We start from the raw sequence: 6239 nt of genomic DNA, 5'->3' as shown, positions 1-6239 counted from the left end.
AAAAAGAAGTCAGAGCATTCATATATATATATATATATATATATATAATCAATGTTTTTAACCACAAATTGTGTAATTTTGGGACCATATATTATGACAAGCAAGCATTTCTATTTAAGTAGTCACAATTGAACTTGATAGTATTATGTTTTAACCCAATGGTTATACTATGTTGCCCAGAAGAATCAAGATTTGGAGTTCAACCCTTGTCCCCTGTACCTTTCTCACATGTACTAGTGAACTTGGAAGTGTAAATAGCATTTCATTTCAAAGCAAAAGAAAAACTAGGGATTCTCAATTATCAAGCAATGGGCCAAAAAGTGCAAAAAAAGAGCCATGGTGCTGCAATGTCTTTATACAATAAGTGGGGTCATTTGGTTCCACCAATCAAACCCTTGGGAAGCCCACAAAACAAAGCTAGGCAATCAAGAACCCAACAAATCAATGGCAATTAAGGAGGGGTTATAGTCATGGCTAGTGGGGTTGACATTTGGTGTCTTTGACACATCATGGTGTCATTTTACCATCTCAAATGGGAGTGCCACTAACACATCAAATGGCCTTATCGAATGATTTGGAGACAAAGTTTTCAGGTCCATTCCAATATCTATCACCCTCTCTTCTCTAAATCTGAAAATTAATAATGTTCTTCAATCACTTTTGTATTATGATCGTCTACCCCCTCTCTAATCAAGTTGATTAATTTCTTGGTGAAGTTAATGTACGTTGAGATTATTGTATTAATAAGTTGAGTCAATGATGATCTCAAACATACATTATTATTATTATTCAATTGAAATCAACCCACATGATTCATATTCATTGACACATTATAGATATTTATCAATATCTATTTGTTAATGCATGAAAAAGGATAGGAAGTCAAAACAATATCTCTTCATTCTTTAGTGTTTGAATAATCTATTAAGTTAAACTTCTAATATGGGTGATTAGTATTAAAACACCATGAAAATGAGAGATTGGTCTTTTTATTTAATATTTTTAATCATTATTTACATATATAGCAGTTATAAATCGAGAGTATCATGTATATGATGATAATTAAAAAATTATATTAAAAAGTAATGGAGTGGAGCAGGACCCAAAAACTGAGGCGATGATTATGTATTGGAATTTCGGATGCTTAATAGCTGAAGAAAGAGAGAGAGAGAGTGAGGGAGGAGAGGAGGAAAAGAGGAGCTTAGCTATAGCGGAGACAGGGGTGTCTGGTTAACGAGCGAGGCATGACCAACCAGGCAAGTGATTGTGGGTTTGCATCGGGAGAGCCAGAGAGGGCATGAGAATATGGCAAAATATTTGCGGATCCCAACATGAGTGGAGAGGGTCTGATGCCACGCCATGCAGCTCCCAGGCCTTACTGCCAATCCTCTCTGACAAAAATGCCCTATACAAGCCAAGACAACCATTGGCCCACCCATATGTGGGGGGGCAACCCCACCCACCCGACCGAGCCGAGCTCAATCTCAGCAGTCACCACCGCATTTGTCTCATGTTTTGTCGTTGTGTCCATGCCATGGAGTCCCCAACGGGAATCACAAGAATCTTCAATATACATATGCTTACTGCTCTTTTATATATGTCATAACTGGCCTCCTTGTCTGTGGTTCATTATGTTCCATGGCATCTTTTATTGCAATCTCAGTAACTCAGCAACCCATGCTTTTAATATTTGTACCTTTTGGAAATGATAAAATCAAATTTAAATGGTCTGCAATTGGAATAGGGATACAGTGGTGTTTGAGTTAATTTGCTAACTTTTGTCATGAAGTTTCAGCCTATACTTAGCTCGGCTGCTTGAGAGACTAGAAGGAGTGTGTGAAAACCAAAGGAGATAGAGTTGAGTACTGGTAGATAAATGGAAAGCCAACTTTAGGGGTGAAACTGAAAACCCAAAAGCAAAACAGGCATGGGACTGCCATTTCAGAAAAGCTTTCTGGCATTTGGCCTCATTAGGAACATATTAACAGGTAGGCCAGCTAAATCCAACCAAGATCTCTTTTTTAACTCTAACTGTACACTGGCACAAATCTTTAAGCCAAAGTTATTCCACTTGCTCTCTTTTACTTTAGCTTTGTCCATTCCTGTGTTTTGGAGTTGTTTTTATTCTGTTCCTCCCCATACTTAGCCAAAAAGCATGATATTTGTGGGCGATTAGCTCTGAGTTCTGACTCTAACCCATAATGTTAATATCTCACTATCAGAAGTTGCCTGTGATAGGATCGAACTGAGTATCAAAACATGTCTGCAGTCCAACTTTGCCTGTCAGAATCTGTCTCTGCTTCAAAACAAAACAATAAAATAATTTTTTCTTTTAAAAAAATGAAAGAGAAAAGTCTTATTGGGTGAATATTTAACCAGACAATTAACAGCAACTTGAATTGTAAAGACAATACAGAAGGGTTTTCCTGGTCACGCTCAAATTGACATGTGAGAGCATGTTGATCATTGGCGATATGGACTGACGAGGACCACGTGGCTTCTTTTCCGTATGTCCTCTTCCCTTTGTTCTGGGAAACTAAATGATTAATCATCTTTTTCTGCACAAATATCATGTACATGGGCCAATGGTCATGCTACGTGCCAAGGAGTTTCGCCACTGTATCTGCGATCACATCCATTTTACATTACATGGTCCAAATTACTGCATACTAAGAGAATAATGTAAGAGTCTGCAAGCAACTCTTCGACGGGTTAGAATTTGAGATCTGGGGGCTTGCAGGGGACTTGGTCTCCCCCCTTGAGCTATTGCAAAGCCAATGAAGTCACCCTTTTGTTATACACAACAAACGGTAAAATTAAGTGAGGACTGGAGAACAAGAAAGCGAGACATGCTTCAATGCCAGATCTTTGAGTCATGACAAAGAGGAATTGCAGAGAGATGAGCTAGCACAGCTGACAACACCCCTTTTTACACAAGTTGCTACAGTGTTAAAATCAGCATTAAGCAATTGCAAATTAGCAAGTCTGTAGCAGAGAATTAAAAAGAAAAAAATTAACAGCTATATGATGACATGAAAGAACTGCAAGAAGCATCTGACTGTCTGTCCCCTCCAACATTGTTCTTGAGAGGAAGGAATGTGGTTAACAGATAGGTTCTTGTACTATCGGTTTGCTTTTGAACAGTGTCTGTACAGTGATTCACTGTGTACCCACGTTTTATTTATGTACAATAACCTACGAGAATGTACAGGGGAATGGTTCTTGAATTGCAGTGGAATATTTTTTAGGAGGGGAAGGGGGGACCAATAACAAAATTTAAATGACAAAGATGACAATCACTTTTGTTAATAACCCTTTTTCTCTGTCTATCTCTTTCCCCCACCTCCCACCACACTTAGTCCTTACAACCGTGAAAACATTATCTTTTCTTCAATGTGTGGGGTTTGGTACTCCTCTTTGACTCTTGATTTGGATGCTCCTCTAGAGTTGTCACCATCTAATCTTTGCCTTTTTAACTTCTAATCATTTGATTTCTTTCAATTTTTTTTTAATGTTGTATTTTCTCCCTTTCGGTATGTATCTATTTTGATAATTAAATGATAGTGTTTTCCTTTTTTTTTTTTGGAATTTTCTTTGCCATTATATTCTTTAGGCTGTGCCTAAAAGTAGTTAACTTGCTAGGAGAAGAATAAAATATCATGTCACATTATTTTTATTGTTTGATCTCTCAATGATTGGTCATCTTTCTCTTGACCCTGAAATCTTGGTCAGTTTTGTTACATCATTTGCTCATCCTTACACTCAAAATTTACACTTGATTGAATAGAAAACAAATAATCCAAAGTTTATGGAATTTCACCCTTAGCATTCTCATTATATAGCATGAGTACTGAAATCAACTTACCTTGTACAAATTAATGATTAGTATAATCTTATACTAGTATTAAATTTACAAGTGTTTGTATAATTAGCTTTCTTGCTAACCTATATTTATCAACCAACACCTAGTCTAGTATAGTCTAAAAAGTAGATTTTCCAAAAGGGTTTGTAGTTTGGTTGAGAGCCCACTCAAGAGAAAAAGAAACCAAAGTTAAAGGGAGAGAGAGAGATGCCCATTGTCTGTCCAGGCTCGCTTCACTCTTGGATTGAAAAAGATAACGGATTCAGCATAGACACCAAGTCAGACTTGTGGGTCAATCTCCACATGTGGGATGTCGCCTCCTATACATTCTTGCATTGTTTTATTGGAGGGCTCAAACGGTAATTCACAACTATTCAAAGATACCGTTTTGATTTAGCCTGATGATAAACAAGTCTGACAAAGGCCCTTTGGAATGTGCTTGGTTTTTGTTGGTTTATACTACTATTTGTTCACATACAGATTTCTTGGATTCATACCTCTCTAATAAACTTACTTTCACACATAAAAGATGGGAATCCAGTTATTGATGGTGATTAGCATCTCCATGGTTGTGTTTATGCTACCAGCAGCTACCACCATGAAAAGTGTCCCAACTTTGGAGTTTGATTTCAATTTCTCAAGACTCCTTAATAACTAATCCTAAAAACTTTCTCGAAACCAGTGTTGCAGAACAGCCTTCCCAAATGATGTAAACATGTCATTGAATCGCCAGGAACGTGAACTTCTAATTAGGCCTCAATCTCACCATCTCAATCAGAACCCTGTATTGCTCAGTGGCAAGATATGCTTTTTATTTGAGGACGCTAAAACCTGCATCTTTCAACGCTAACTTTGTAACATGAGTAAGAACGCATGGCAGTTGGCGCATTAGTAGGCAAATTAGTATGTATGGATTTAGCATTTTCTTGGTGTTCACAAGGGAAGGAAGAAAGAAAGACCAAGCATAAAGATAAGTGCATATACTCCAATAATAGAGACAAAACATAGCCTACTTTGAGGTTTGATTGCAATATTTCTAGATGTGAATTTCATTAATCTTTCCATATATTCATGAAACAGGAGTTTCATCTTACAAATGATGCAGAACATATCATTTTGACCTTGCCATATCTTCGTTTTGAGCTTCCAAGAAATCCCAACGCTCATCACCTCAACAAGAAGAACCCCACTCAAAAGATGTTAATCCCACATCGACCCGAAAGAAGACATGTTAGTTGTTTATATATGCTGTCACCCGACGCTTTGCTTGCCGAGCTTGGTAACGCAAGCTTGCAACCTAAGTGGGGGTGTTATGGTGATGGAACACGGATTTGACTCGATTGAGTCGGATCCATTGTGGTCTAACACGGGCCTGCCCGTTCCAAGCCAAGAGTTGTGCCATGGAACTTGAGTGAAGACTCTGAGTTTCGTGGTTCCTAGAGTGGTGGGTACTGCGTGAGGCTGGTTTCACAGAGCAGCGAAGACTACCCGCTCTTGGCAGTGGAAGGATAACAGGCCTGCGCCACATGGATCCATCATGGCTCATTAGGTTGACCCTGATTGGACCATCATCTTTTTGTTTTTTAAATACCCACTGTTTTATAATCACAATAAGGGTCTGTAAAGGACATAGGCCCAAAAGGGAGCCCAGAAAAGGCCCTAGTCTTGTCTTCCAAAATCAATGAAACAACCTGCAGGCTTACTGCTTCCAAAGAAGTCCCCCAACTCTTCACTCAACAACAAGAAGCCACTCGAAAAGAGAGAGAATGCCACATCCTCTAGGAAGAAGAAAAACTACTGATTTAAATGAGTTGTCACCCCCTTACGCGTTCGCTGGGCTTGGTAACGAAGTTTGTTACCTGAGTGGGGGAAGATGGGTTCGGCTCGCTGAATTGGATGTAGGATGGTCTATTTCAAGCTAGTGCGTTCTAAGCCATGGAAATTTGAGTGTAGGCTCCGGGTCTCGTGACTCCTGGAGACAGTGGAAGGATAAACAGGTCTTCAACACTTACGTCCAACATAGCTCAGTGGACCACGATCTTTTTATTTTTGAAAGCAATTTCTTTGGAGGGAGAAAATGACTTTAAACATGTGTTCAAAATCAAAATCTTATAGTACTTACACCAAAAAATATTAACTTGTGGCCAAATAATTTTTGGTCTTTCAAACGTAAAATTTGATATTTGATTATCATTTTTTTAGAATTTTTTTTGACATCTTTAAGAATAAATTAATTAAATTAATATCAATGATAAAATAACAAATTTGTTTTACCTCAATAACAGGATTTTTTGTTAGTGCAAAGAAATCCCTTGCATGTCAGCAAATAACGTGTTCCACGTCCTGGAAACTCTATTGCGACTGACAAAAAGGGGTT

General features: G+C 38.1%; 1 non-coding gene across 1 annotated transcript; it reads left to right on the top strand.

Moving 5' to 3' along the window:
• The first annotated feature begins 5131 nt into the window (after nucleotides 1–5131).
• Nucleotides 5132–5438, top strand: LOC149527692 (signal recognition particle RNA). Its single transcript, XR_016352311.1, has one exon.
• Nucleotides 5439–6239: the final 801 nt, after the last annotated feature.

This window comes from Theobroma umbraticum, unplaced genomic scaffold, assembly GCF_002168275.2.
Source record: "Theobroma umbraticum cultivar Fairchild unplaced genomic scaffold, ASM216827v3 scaffold_30.0, whole genome shotgun sequence".
Lineage (NCBI taxonomy): Eukaryota > Viridiplantae > Streptophyta > Magnoliopsida > Malvales > Malvaceae > Theobroma > Theobroma umbraticum.
The sequence above is the reverse complement of the archived record's forward strand: the minus strand, read 5'-3'. Positions and strand labels throughout refer to the sequence as shown.